The sequence below is a fragment of the Octopus sinensis genome, linkage group LG1 (assembly GCF_006345805.1).
Source record: "Octopus sinensis linkage group LG1, ASM634580v1, whole genome shotgun sequence".
Lineage (NCBI taxonomy): Eukaryota > Metazoa > Mollusca > Cephalopoda > Octopoda > Octopodidae > Octopus > Octopus sinensis.
In genome coordinates, this window is record NC_042997.1 from 56296667 (window position 1) to 56311685 (window position 15019).

Sequence of the window (15019 nt, forward strand, 5' to 3'; positions counted from 1 at the left end):
AAACAAGGACAGACAAACAAGAGGGGACAAACAAGGACAGACAAACGGATTAAGTCGATTACATCGACCCCAGTACGTAACTGGTACTTATTTAATTGACCCCAAAAAGATGAAAGGCAAAGTCGATCTCATCGGAATTTGAACTCAGAACATAGCAGCAGACGAAATACCGCTAAGCATTTCGCCCTGCATGCTAAAGTTTTTGCCAGCTTGCCGCCTAACATTCATATTTCTGAAATAACCAAGCATTGTAGGAAACCACATGTTGATTATTCACCTTACTGTCCATTTCCAACTCAAGTGAATATCAAAATCGAAATCGATCAACATCAATGGAAATTGTAGCTGTGATACCAGTGCCGGTAGCACGTAAGAGAACCATCCGAACGTGGCCGTTGCCAGCGCCACCCCAACTGGCCTCCGTGCCGGTGGCACGTAAAAAGCACCATCTGATTGTGGCCGTTTGCCAGCTTCGTCTGGCACGTAGAAAGCACCCACTACACTCACGGAGTGGTTGGCGTTAGGAAGGGCATCCAGCTGTAGAAACACTGCCAGATCAGACTGGGCCTGGTGCAGCCTTCTGGCTTCCCAGACCCCAGTTGAACCGTTCAACCCATGCTAGCATGGAAAGCAGACGTTAAATGATGATGATGATGATGATAGTTGCAGTATGATTCCTTCAGTAGGACTTTGCCGATGATACAATGGATACACTTGTGAAACTCATATGGAAAACTCTTGCTGCAATACCCATTTAACATGCAAGACAAATAACATTCTGTTCGCCACATGGGCCATGTATCATGTGCTTCTTTATCAAACCATAAAGACCAATTTTACATACATTACTTGGATTTTATTTTATAATAATTTTGTTCATGGTATAATTGAAGCATTTCAGTGAAATATTTTAACCAAAGTAAAGTTACTTGCTGCATCAATATGGCTGTTCAATGTTACTAGTAGTTTAACCCCGGGCAGATTTTCCACCAGCTGGTTATATATTCTGCACCTTGAATATATATTGCAAGGGGTTAAACTAGCAGTAACATTGAACAGCCATATTGATGTATTTAAACTAGCAGTAACATAATATAATGAAATTATTGTATACAGTGCTCAGGTGCACCCACAACTTGTCAGAGTATATGCAGTAATGTACAAATGTCTGGAAAGCTAACAATGCATGAGTCAGATACATGCTTGTGTGTGTATGTAGGGGAGAAAATCAGGTGTAGTGTTGGCGAATCTCAGAAGGCATGGAAGTTTTGAAGGATGCAAACATTGAACAGCAGTATTGATGTGGCGATTAATTTTACTTATTATAGTTACTACTCTCACCTATTATTGAGATTTTACAACTAGCTACTTTGCTTATTTTAACCAAAGCTTTCAATTAATTATTTTCATTTATGATAAGGAATGTGTCATGTTTTTTCTTTTTTTATTTCATAACTGTAGCATATCAATAAAAATTCAAGTGGAATATAATATATTTATCTTACAAACAGCAGAATTGACAGTTTTATTAACTGAAAGGTTTTGTAAAATAATTTAACCACCTCAGACGTAAGTAACTTCAAGTGATTGAAGAAACTGCATTCAATAAGTCTTAATACATTGACAACAGAATTAACTGTCCTACTCAATGAGATCTTTAGTAAATCCTTGTTGCTTTTATTACCATTCTCTTTCTGTTTCTCATGTCTTTTTTATCCTTTTCTTATCATCACACAATTTAATGTTGTATTTGAGAGTGAAATATTTGTGGCCATGTTTTTGGTGGTGTGTGAAGAAAACAATGCTTTGACTAAACACAAACCTTATTTTTCTCCATGTTATATATGTAGATTCAATGACTAAACCAAATAAATTCACTTTTGCAGGTAATGAATTATAGCAAAATTGTTAAAGTATCAAACAGAATGCCTATCAGTACTTGTTCCAACTATATGCACTTTGAGTTCAAATCCCAGCAAGGTTAGACTTTTGCCTTTCATCCTTTCAGTTCAGTTAGAAAGTACCTACCAATACAGAGGGGTGGGTTATCAGATTTGTTGCTGTCACAGATTTTGAAATTAAATGAAACTTTTCAAATTTGGTATATTGATGCAATTTTTTATGCTGAATCCAGTTTTATGATACACTCATTCCCAAAAAATTCAATAAAAAATGTTGTAATCGTTTTTACCCAATTAGAAAACAGGATTTGGAAGATAGCATTTTCTGCACAACAGCTATCATGAAATGAAAGTAAAAACATTACAACAAAACAAAATGAAAGCAAAACATTACAATGACAAAAAGTTGTAAGTTTTAATAAGTTTTAATCGAATAAAATCATGTGAAACGGTCGAACAGGTATGTAAATAATTTAAAAAGGAAAAAAATCCATTAGGGTTAGGTTTAAAATTAGGGTTTAGGGGTTGGGATAGGGTTAGAGCTAGGGCTTGACTTATTGGCAAAGTAATTACATAGTCTAAAAGAAAATAAACATGGTGGTGTTGGTGGTTCAGACAGCAGACTACAACTTTGTTACTATGGAAACAGGCATCAAAATGTTTGGCTAAAATTACTCAAAATTTGCTAAGTTTAAAAGCTACTGACTTTTTATTAATTTATGGAGAAAATGAATTTCATTTTCATAATTAGCAAACAAAACAAAATCAGTACACGAAATTTGAAAGCAATTGAAACAAAATTAAAAACAAAAGTAGACAACTGTGACAGCAACAGGTAAGATCCCAGAACTGAAAGAATGACATATCAATTGCCTTATGCAATTTGTCCTGTCACTTTGCATTTCAAGTTCATATGCTGCCATATTCTACTTCGGTGGTAGACTTAATCTGTCATGTGATCTAACACTACTACTAAAAATTATCTTGATCTGAGTATACGACAGACAGATAGAGAAACAAGGATTGTGTATATATATATATATATATAATCCAAACAAGAAAGCACAAAAAAACACAACAACGCGAGGATGTGGAACAAATATAGTATTATTGGACGCTCGGGAAAGAAGGAAAGAAGGAGGGTTTAACGTTTCGAGCGGAGCTCTTCGTCGGAAACATAAGAGAAGGAAAAATCCAGAGAAGGAAAGACAGAGGAATATATATATATGCAAAACACATGTATAACAACAATACAAGTTTACCTCAATGTCAGTGGAAATAAAGGACAAAATTTATTAAATGACACAAGTTTAGGACACATACATCATCGAATGAAAGTGAATATCAAATAAATCGCTGTCGAGAAACTCAGAATTCTGGCTGTGTTCCATGCCTGTATCATTTAATATATATATATATCATTCTTAAACATAAATCCGAAAAAAGAAGCACACTCTAAATTATAGAGCAGTATATATTAAAGTTAGATAAGGGAGGTTTATGGGATTACTTTAGGTTTCATGTCCATAAAGGGATTAGTTTTATGGTATGTCATCAAGTCCCAAAACCTGTTGGCTAAACGCCTCTCTAGAAATATAGAGGAGAAACGGACCCTGATAATGTCAACAGGAGGGGGTTGCCTCCCCTTCACTATTGATCGCCGATGTCGACAAAGAGGATTGTGTCCCTTTGTCTATCGACCACCGGTGGACCTCTTATCCCATGGGTTCCAATAGGACAGCTGATGATTGGGGATTTTTCCTTGTGTAGTATGTCCTGTACTTTGTTTTTCTGTTGTAAAAAAATATTTTTCCCGTTTTCGTTTCTCGTCCAGTTCCACGTCTCTGTTTTTCTGTTGTAAAAAAATGGCTTTTCCGTTTTCGTTTCTCGTTGAGTTCTACGTCTCGTTGTGGTGTCCTGTACTCACGTATATATATTTATATATGCATGTGTATATACATGTAGATGTAGGTACGTACATATATGTTTGTATGTATGCACATATTTTATTTATTACACTATATATGTATGTATGTATATACACAGAGAGAGAGAGGCATACACTCACTCACACACATATTACTATATATATAAGTATTACATATAGGTGCAGGCGTGGCTGTGCGTAGTAAATTTGCTTCCTAACCACATGGCTCTGCGTTCGGTCCCACCATGTGGTACCGTATGTGTTACAAGGTTCACAATGTGGTTTATTGATCTTATGAGCGAACAAAAAATTTTTATATAAATTAATGTGTTTTGATTTTAAAATAATTAGATAAAATAGGGATGAATATGATACAAAAAGAGAAAACAAAACCCTACGGTCCTATCATTTACAGCAGTGCTGCAACTGCTTTTTACACATGCAAGACAATTTTTTCATGGACCGAGGGTTCATGCACACAGCAAACCACAATAAAGTATATAATATATAATTAATACATTTTATAATACATATATTTCTATATATATAAAACTGTAGTTGTGTGAGTGTCTGTCTCCTACGATTTAGATTCCTAACTCCTCCCACATTTTGCGGTGCAGTTTAACCAAATTCGGGTATCTTATAGTCGTGATTAATATCGAGCCCGTCTGGCTATTAGCGCGCGTCTACAATGAGTCTACGATTTTAAAATAATTTACATCATTTTTTATTCCATTTTAATGCATAATTTTTCGTGTATCGATGGCGGCGGAGTTGGCGTCCACGCTCAAACACCTGCATCTGTGTTTGCTTCTCCCCCTTCTTCCCTCCCTCGTGAAGCTGTGGGGAAGGGAGTTTAAGGAAGTCAACGTCGTAATGCGTTGTCAAGGAGACCAGCGTTCTTTTAGAACAACGACTTCATGGCTTGAAGACACCAAAACAGAAATGGCTAAGAAAGCCCGAATTGGCATCTATAAAGGAAGTAACTCTCTAAAAATGCTTATATAGTTATTTCCCTTACAAACCCGAGCAACGCCGGGCGATACTGCTAGTTACATATATAGACGATCTCAACTTTAATCAAAAGAATGCCTATATTGCAGACTATGATAGTCAATAAAACAAAAATAAAAGGTTAAAATTTCTTTCTGTGCGGCCTGGTATGAAAAAATCCACAGCCTAGTGGTTGGGGACACCTAATTTAAACAAAGTACATAACTTGAGAAGAAGGAAATGGTAGCCCTTTGTTATGTCCAGTAATTTAATCGAGAGAGACCAAACTGATAGAAAGTTCAGTTAATGTTTACTTTAACACTCGGCCACTAAAATAAATAAATAAATAACAAGCGTAATAGATGTTAAAAAATGTGTATTAAACGAATATGAAAGTGTAAGCGTCCTGAAAGAAATGTTGGACATAAGAAGCACCAGATGTGGTGTGCAAGAGATGACTGCGCTGGTATGGTCATGTGCTGCATATGGATGAGGAGAGCTGTGTGAAGAAGTGTCATTCCCTAATGGCGGAAGGAACTCGTGGAAGAGGGAGACTCAGGAAGACATAGGATGAGGTGGTGAAGTCTGACCTTTGAACGTTGGGCCTCACAGAGGCAATGACGAAAGACCGAGACCTCTGAAGATATGCTGTGACTGAGAAGACCCGGCAAGTAAAGTAGCCTGCACCAGTGTCGCATAACCAGCCCACTTAGAAAAGTACCTTTGGATCGTTGGGCGACATGCCGTGCTTGAGGAGACCTGTTGGGTCATGTAAATCAAAATCAAACAGAAACTGTAGTTGTGATCGATGCCAATGCCACCAGACTGGCTCCCATGCTGGTGGCACGCAATACGCACCATTCACGCGTGGGTCGTTGCCTGACTGGCTCCCCGTGCTGGTAGCACGAAAATAGCACCGTCCGAACGTGGTTGATGCCAGCCCCCTCGCCCCGACTGGTTCCTGTGCCGGAGGCACGTAAAAAGCACCATCAGAACTACTGCCTGACTGGTTTCCATGCTGGTGGCACGTAAAAAGCATCCACTACACTCTCAGAGTAGTTGGCGTTAGGAAAGGCATCCAGCTGTAGAAACATTGCCAGATCAGACTGGAGCCTGGTGCTGCATCCTGGCATCCCAGACCCCGGTTGAACCGTCCAACCCATGCTAGCATGGAAAACGGGCGTTAAACGATGATGATGATGAAAACAAGAACTTGCGCCAACGAACCAGGAAGTGTGGAGAGTACTTTCGGAAAATTCACAAGATCCAACTTTTTTCCCTCATTACTTTTAGGAAAATAGATATCTTTTAATGAAATTTTGGTGTTCTTTCAGTACAAACAGCATAGTTGTCAAACTCGGTCATATGGGATCATATTATTGTTCGTGAATTTGATATTCCCGAGTTTGACAACTATGCTATTTGTAATGAAAGAATACCGAAATTTTTATATATAAAAGTCAAGAGGAGTGGTTGTGTGGTAAGTAGCTTGCTAACCAACCACATGGTTCCGGGTTCAGTCCCACTGCGTGGCATCTTGGGCAAGTGTCTTCTGCTATAGCCTCGGGCCGACCAATGCCTTGTGAGTGGATTTGGTAGACGGAAACTGAAAGAAGCCTGTCGTATATATGTATATATATATATGTATGTGTGTGTTTGTGTGTCTGTGTTTGTCCCCTTAGCATTGCTTGACAACCGATGCTGGTGTGTTTATGTCCCCGTTACTTAGCGGTTCGGCAAAAGAGACCGATAGAATAAGTACTGGGCTTACAAAGAATAAGTCCCGGGGTCGATGTGCTCGACTAAAGGCGGTGCTCCAGCATGGCCGCAGTCAAAATGACTGAAACAAGTAAAATAGTAAAAGAGAGTTGTGTGTCTGTCTCCTACGATTTAGATTCCTAACTACTCCCACATTTTGCGGTGCAGTTTAACCAAAACCGGGTATCTTATAGTCGTGATTCATATCGGGCCCTTCTGGGTATTAGCGCGCGTCTACGATTTAAAAAAAAATTTACCATCATTTTTTTCCATTTTAATGCATTTTTTTCGCTATTATATAAGGAAAGTAACTCTCTAAAAATGTCTACATGAGTCAACGATTTAAAAAAAAATTTACCATCATTTTTTTCCATTTTTAATGCATTTTTTGCTATTTTTTGGCTATAACTCTCTAAAAATGCTTATATAGTTATTTCCCTTACAAACCCGAGCAACGCCAGGCGATACTGCTAGTTTTAAATAAATACCTTTCAAACAGCATAGATTACGACTATAAAGAAATTTGTGGGGGAAATTTTTTCCAAGGGAGGGGGGGGGCGGAGAGGACTTTTGATGAGAGAGAAATTCATAAATTATTTTTTTGCTTGAGTGTAATGGAAGTTTGAAAAAGAATCTTTAGATTCATTTATTTTTCGTTTGAGTAAATAGAAAAAGGATATAAAAAAGATACCATGTATCATGGTGAGAGAAACATTCATAAATACGGTTTCACCTTCGGAAACTCTCCCCACTCCCACCGAAAAAATTTCCCCACAAATTTCATTAAAAGATATCCATTTCCTTAAAATGTCATGTAGCTATTTTTGCATGTATGTGCAAGTGGCACTCACTCTCTCTCTCTCTCTCTCTCTATCACACACACACACGCACACATTATCTTTGATATACACGTACATACTTAAATACGTATGCATACATCATTTTTGTATGTTTGCGTGAGAGAGAGAGAGAGCCGCTTATACATACATGCAAAAAATACAACACAACTTCACTCACTCTCTCTCTCTCTCTCTCTCACACACACACACACACATCCATCTTTCTCCTCTCACTTCAAAGCAAATGTCGACTTTTCACTTTCTTTTAATTTCTGCATTAACCGAAATTGCAGTTAATTTCTTCAAATCACATATTTCCGTCTTAGTAAGGGATGAAGAACAATGGGCAACACCTCCTGATATGTTTCTTCATAATTTTCTTATTTATATCTGTAATGCAATTTTGCAGACTACATTTTCGTAGGTGTAAATGTCGATTAATTGAAAGTGGTTTTTATTTTATTTTATTTTTTCATAGGCGCAAGAGTGGCTGTGTGGTAAGTTGCTTACTTACCAAACACATGGTTTGGGGTTCAGTCTTCTACTATAGCATACTATGGATTTGGTAGACGGAAACTGAAAGAAGCCCGTCGTATATATGTATGTGTGTGTGTTTGTCCCCCCAACATCGCTTGACAACCGATGCTGGTGTGTTTGCGTCCCCGTAACTTAGCGGTTCGGCAAAAGAGACCGTTAGAATAAGTACTAGGCTTACAAAGAATAAGTCCTGTGGTCGATTTGCTCGACTAAAGGCGGTGCTCCAGCATGGCCACAGTCAAATGAATGAAACAAGTAAAAAGTAAAAGAGAGTAAAACAATGAATCTATATCATTTTAACTGTTTAGTAACTTGTTTATGTTCATTGCACCTAAAAAAATTTAATGACATTCGCTGTCTAATTGAAGGCATCTCATTTATTAAAGCATTCATTAATGAAAACATTAACGATCTAACCCACTACAACACAGATCGAAATCATTCAGGACAATATCCTGCAACGTGCCCCGTTCATCTTATACATCTATGCTGAGCAGTAATTTCGAGCAAGTCATAAAATGGTTTTTAAAATTATGAACTTTTTCTTTCCGATTAAGAAAAAAATTTTAATTTAAATTTTTAAAAATTCAATAAACATAATTGTAATCTACACATTCGAAAATTTATTTCTACATTAAAAAATATACAACATTAAGAAAGTTATGAAATATAAGCTCGGGGTACGTATCTCTAAAGTGTAGTTATGTCGAATGATGCAAGTCTAGCTACATAATAGCTGACTTATGGTGGGTGATTAAAAGTGAAAAGGGGGCACAAAAATTGCAATCTTTAATAACATTTAGCTGGTTTGAAGCTTGTATAATTTGCCAAATTTCAAGGCTGAGAAATAATTATATGTATTTTCTTTTCTCGTGCAGTCAGTTTGTCTGCAATAAGAGAGTGGATGCATTTCTTCGTCTCGAGATCCTCGTGAAAGTGAAGCTATTTATAAAACTTGGGTGTTTTCCAGAGTGAAAAGTGAAAGCGTCTTCGAAGGAAAATGTCGTATGCGATCAAGACGGCAAAATAATTACGTTACTTGTATTTGCTGTAAATTGTTGGTTGGAATAGTTAAGGCCATACTCTGCTCAAGTTAATTAGAATATAATTCATGAATCCAACTTCAATGACATCACACTGAATGCTAATACTAAATTACAATTGTCAATTAGTTTAATGGCTTCACTTTTTGACACGGAAAACACCTACTTTTGACAAAGTGAAAACTTCTTCGGGAGTTTGAACACGAAGCGGCACCACCCAAAACATATCAGCCTACTTTAAGAAACCGATAGTGAGGAGAAGGGGGAAAACGACTGAATGAAACTGTTTCATGACATTGCCAGCAATTATTCACCCACAACTTGGACATATTTATTTTCAATTCGCGATTAGTTTAGCATTGCTCAAAAACTCTTTCGTTTCTTATAAACCTCTGACAAACTACACAAATGTATAGGAAATAATCTGGTGTCTTTTCACAAACAATACGGTGGGTGTATGCTTGACCATTTAGTATGCTGTACGGAGTATAATTAAGTTCACAACTTGAACAAAAATGTCATCCTGGCCTGCCAATTACTGTAATTATTAGTAACCTAATAATTGTAATAACAATTTATTCCGATTATTATATTAGAGATGTGTTAAAACAGGGAAAATCCACCTCTGAACAGATACAAAATTATCAAAGAAATCAAACTAAATGCTAAAATGTCAGGCAAATTAAAAACTAGACTTAAAAGTCTACTGGTCAAGTGAAAAATAACTTTTATAAAGTAGAAATGGTATGTTATGTCGTAACATCGTCTAAATTATATTCAACAACAATAACGCAACAATGAACTACAACTTAAAATTTTCCCTATGACTAACAATCTGATCACATAAAAAAATATAAAAAATTATCCATAGCAGCATAACAAATAAACAGATATCGGCTAAAATAAGAGAAAGTAAAATAGATACATTATACTAGAAGATCGCCAAGATCAATAATGCAAACTTTTTTTTGAAAATATGGCCTACAAAATTCACTGGGAAAACTTTATGGAACACCAAATAAAATTCACTTTTAATTACATTATGTAGTTTAGTAGGACTTCTCACACTTATACGTCCCATAATCGAAAGATCATAGATTGTCTTATGTTTAAAAAGGGGGAAAAGTTATATCCATATTCTTATAAAATTTGCCTGTTGCACGTCACTGGCCTACATATGTAGGTAATGTTACATAAATAAATCCTTTTAATCTCAGCTAGTCAGAGAGCTTCTACGTGGTTGCTCGACCTGCTGGAAATAGTAGCCAATCTCATTCAAATCTTTGACTATTAAGGATCTCGTTTGATAATTAATTTTGGATAAATCTATGAATAAGACAAGTGCCCTTGGCCTTCGTGATCAGGGTTGACTAACACTAAAACGACAACAATATAAAAATTACGATTTAATAAAATATTCTTACTAAGAATTATAGTTGTAAAAAAAAAGTCCACTTACGTACAAGTAATTTTTCTAAGATTTTGTTTTTTTTATGCTGACGTGTCTTCAAACTGACCGCAATCGGCGAATTATTACGCACTATTATTATACGAAGAAAGCTCAGGAACCAAGTGAACAAAATCCTGTTCACCAGTTTTATTTATGAAACAGTTTCAGTTTCACATCGTTTTCCCCGAATTCGAAAACTCTACTTCCTATGAAATGAAGTCATTTGTGATGTGTGCTGTGTGATATTGTTTGTATACGCCCACATACTTATTTATAAAAGAGAGAGGGAGAAAACAGATTATAAATAGACTATAAATAGAAAATATTCTTTTAGTTGTTTCAGTCATAAGACTGCGGCCATGCTGGAGCACCGGTCTGAAGAATTTTGTGAATGTGTGTGTGTGTGTATATATATATATATATATATATATATATATATATATATATTTATATATATATATATATTATAGTGGGGTAGGCCGGTTTAAGAGGTTACCCTAGGGTTTTCGTTCATAAAGGATTTATTTAGCTTTACGGCCTACCCCACTATAATAACTGCTCTACATCTTAGAATGTGTTTCTCCTCCGGATTTATGTATTTCTACACACACACACACACACACACACACACACACACACACACTTACATACATACATACATATATATATATATATATATATATATATATATATATATATATGGGGTAGAGGTAGTCCCAGGAAGACATGGGACGAGGTGGTCAAGCATGACCTTCGTACGTTGAGCCTCACAGAGGCTATGACGAAAGACCGAGACCTCTGGAGATATGCTGTGACCTCGAAGACCCGACAAATGAAGTGAGTTCATGGCTTGCAGGTCGGCCTGCTGCGCTTGAGGAGACTTATTGTGTCAAATTCATCAACATCAAAATAAAAATCGTATGGACATTGTAATTGTGATACCCGTGCCGGTGGCACGTAGCGCCTCAAAAGAGGAAATGACGAAGACCGAGACCCTTGAGATATGCTGTGACTGTGAAGACCTGACAAATGAAGTGACTTCATGGCTCACAGGACGGCCTGCTGTGCTAACCTTGGATCATAGAGCGACCCACTGTTCTCGAGGAGACCTATTGAGTCAAGTACGTCAATACCAACATCAAAATAAAAATCAAATGGAAATTGTAGCTAAGACACCTGTGCCGGTGGCACATAAAAAGCACCGTCCGAACGTGGCAGATGCCAGCGCCGCCTGACTGGCATCCATGTCGGTGACACGTAAAAGCACCAACCGATCGTGGCCGTTTGCCAGCCTCGTCTGGCCCCTGAGCCGGTGGCACGTAAAAATCACCCACTACACTCATGGAGTGGTTAGCGTTAGGAAGGGCATCCAGCTGTAGAAACACTGCCAAACCAGACTAGAGCCTGGTGCAGCCTCCATGGCTTACCAGACCCCCGTCGAACCGTCCAACCCATGCTAGCATGGAAAACGGACATTAAATGATGATGATGATATATATATATATATAAAGATGAGAATGTGTGTCTGTTTGTGTGAATCCCTAAAACTCGAGAACTACACAACTGATTTCATTCAAATTTTACACAGGACTGGCCGCACTGTGCATTGGCCAAAAAACCCCACTAAAACTATTTATATCTGACAATCTCTTTTGTGTTTCATGTGACAGACAATTGCTTTCTTGTGTTGCTGAACAGTTCCAATACTCTACCGTTAAACATTTTGTCAAATTTTGTGCATGCCAATTTATATTTCTTGCAATTATTTTTCTATTTGACTTGTCACATTTTTGTACCTTATCTTGTTGGTTGCGATCAGTTACCATCTTTGTTCTTTCTTGTGCCTGCTCCAGTTATTCTGTTTTCACACTGCTGCACTCAGGGGGAGTCCTTGTAGCGGCACAAGCAGTCAGTGCCATATTGGATGAGATCTCGTGGCAGCCATTGCCATCTCTGAGACTGGAGCGAGACCTCACCTGCATCCATTTGCCATGCGCAAGATTACAACAAGGCTCGCTATGGCAAACTGTATATAAGGGCAAAGCAGAAACATATTCTCTCTCTCCGCGCCTTCACAGCAGCACTTGCTGAGGCCACTTCACTGGCTGGGCCTGTCAGCATGTTGTACCTCCAGAGGCAATGTGCCCGCACTAACAGAGATACAACACAATGCACACAGCTTGAGATGGTTGCTGAGAGCAACACACTTCACCTATTCTGTGAAACTTGTAAATAAACTGGTTGTAAATTGCATTTGTACTTAAAAACTTCTTTCTTCGCCTGCTGGAGCCTGAACTACATGAAGAACAAGATATAATGGGAGAAGGCGATATTCTCTCGATATTGTAAACTTTGCCTTCCATTATATAGCTTATTAACAACAATAGAGAAGATTTGTAGAAAATGTATAATAATTCAAAATATATTTGACTAAAAATTATATATTTGCTTATTTAGCTAGTATCAATAAAAGACTGATACCTGGTATTAGCTAAAAGAATATTTAAGTTATAGGACATTCTAATTTTACACTAATATTTTTTAATTAATTTTTTAAAATTAAAGTTAAGGGTTATATTATAGGTTTAAGAAGTTATTATTATTACTCCAATCATGACATTTATAGTTTCTTAGGGGTACTTAATTAGAAGGGTTATTTATATAAATACTAAGATCAAGAGAGAAAAGATAGAAGAGGAGACAGATAAGAATATGTCTGGTCTGTAAGACAGACTGAAAGAAAAGAGAGGAAAAGAAAGATGGACAATGGTCACATGTGAGCAATGAGAGAGAGAGTAAAGGAGAAAGAGACACAAATATAAAACAGAGAAGGGGAGGAAAAAGCATTAGAGAAAAGATAAGAGAGAAAAAGCGAAAGGGGAAGAAGGGGAGAAACAAGAATCAGAGAAAGGAAGAGAGAGAAACCGAAAGTGGGAGAGAGAGAGAGCAGTACAGGGTAGATCAATCTGCACCAAATTTGGCATGAAGGTTTTTCATTAGTCAGGAAAGGTTCGAGGGGGGGGGGTCAAATTTAGGCCTTTACCCATATATGGGGCCATAGCCCCCCCCTCCCGTACAACCCTTCCAATTTTTTTTTAAAGTATAATATTGTTTCACTTTTGATAAGACTATGATATTGTTTATACTACATACATACAACTGCTTACATCTCTATTTTTGTAAGCAGCTAAACACACAGGTTGTAAGTGGGAAAGTAAGCTGGCTAAAAATTCATTAAAAAATTCATTTAGTTTTGGATTGATCAATTTACCAACTAAACTAATCCAGAAATTGATCAATCCAAAACTAACTAATATTTGTAAACAAATAGCCTAGGTAAGCTCATTCTAGCCTGGGTAAGCTCGTTGTTTAGATAATGTCACTTTAATCGGAGTATATATATATTATTATCATATAGTTATTATTATATAATAAAGACTCTCGTAGTTACTCTTTCAAGCCTCCACATTTGTTTACAAATATTGTAATGTCAGTGTGCACACATGACAGAGTGTAAGTGCCCTGAGAGAAATGTTGGCCATAAGAAGCATCAGATGTGGCATGCAGGAGAGACGTTTGCACTGGTATGGTCATGTACTACAGATGGATGAGGAGAGATGTGTGAAGAAGTGCCTCTCCCAAACAGTTGAAGGAATCCAGGGTAGAGGTAGACCCAGGAAGAAATGGGATGAGGTGGTCAAGCATAACTTTCGAACGTTGGGCCTCAAAGAGGCAATAACAAAAGACCGAGACCTGTGGAGATATGCTGTGACTGCGAAAACCCAACGAATGAAGTGAGTTCATGGCTCGCAGGACAGCCTGCTGTGCTTACCTTGGATTGTAGTGCGACCTGCTGTGCTTGAGGAGACCTATTGAGTTAAGTACATCAACATCAAAATCAAAATCAAATGGAAATTGTAGTTGTAATACCCGTACTGGTGGCACGGAAAAAGCACCAACCAATCGTGGCTGTTGCCAGCCTTCTCTTGCCCCTGTGCTGGTGGCACATAAAAAGCACCCACTACACTCACAGAGTGGTTGGTATTAGGAAGGGCATCCATCTGTAGAAACACTGCCAGATCAGACTGGAGCCTGGTGCAGCCTCCTGGCATCCCAGATCCCAGTCGAACTGTCCAACCCATGCTAGCACGAAAAATGGACATTAAATGATGATGATGATATATATATATATATCATATGTGGAAGAAGTAGACCCAGGAAAACCTGGGATGAGGTGGTGAAGCATGACCTTCGAATATTGGGCCTTACCAAGGCAATGACTAGTGACCAAGACCTTTGGAGATATGCTGTGCTTGAGAAGACCCGACAAGCCAAGTGAGACCATGGCCCGTGGTCTATGCCAGTGGGTGTAACCTGCCCACTCATGAATATCCCTCATTCATTGGACAATAAACTTTGCTTGTGAAGACCTATTGAGGCAAATGAAATCAAAATCAAAATCAAAATCACTGACAGTATCACCTGATTGGCACTCGTGCCAATGGAATATTAAAAGCACACCTGAACATGGGGTGTAACTGGCCCACTTCTGAGTACCCCTCATTCATTGG

The 15019-nt window shown here is 37.8% G+C and overlaps 1 protein-coding gene across 3 annotated transcripts in view; it reads right to left on the reverse strand.

The window, feature by feature from the left end:
- LOC115217937 (interferon regulatory factor 1) overlaps window positions 1–10711 on the reverse strand; it is a 43873-nt gene extending 33162 nt beyond the window's left edge. Inside the window, exon 1 of one of the 3 annotated variants that reach the window (XM_029787665.2) lies at window positions 10462–10711. The gene's annotated coding sequence lies outside the window, so the exon portion shown is untranslated. Of the gene's footprint in view, window positions 1–10422 lie in introns of all 3 variants that reach the window. The other 2 variants (XM_029787659.2, XM_036501010.1) reach the window with 2 other exon arrangements.
- Window positions 10712–15019: the final 4308 nt, after the last annotated feature.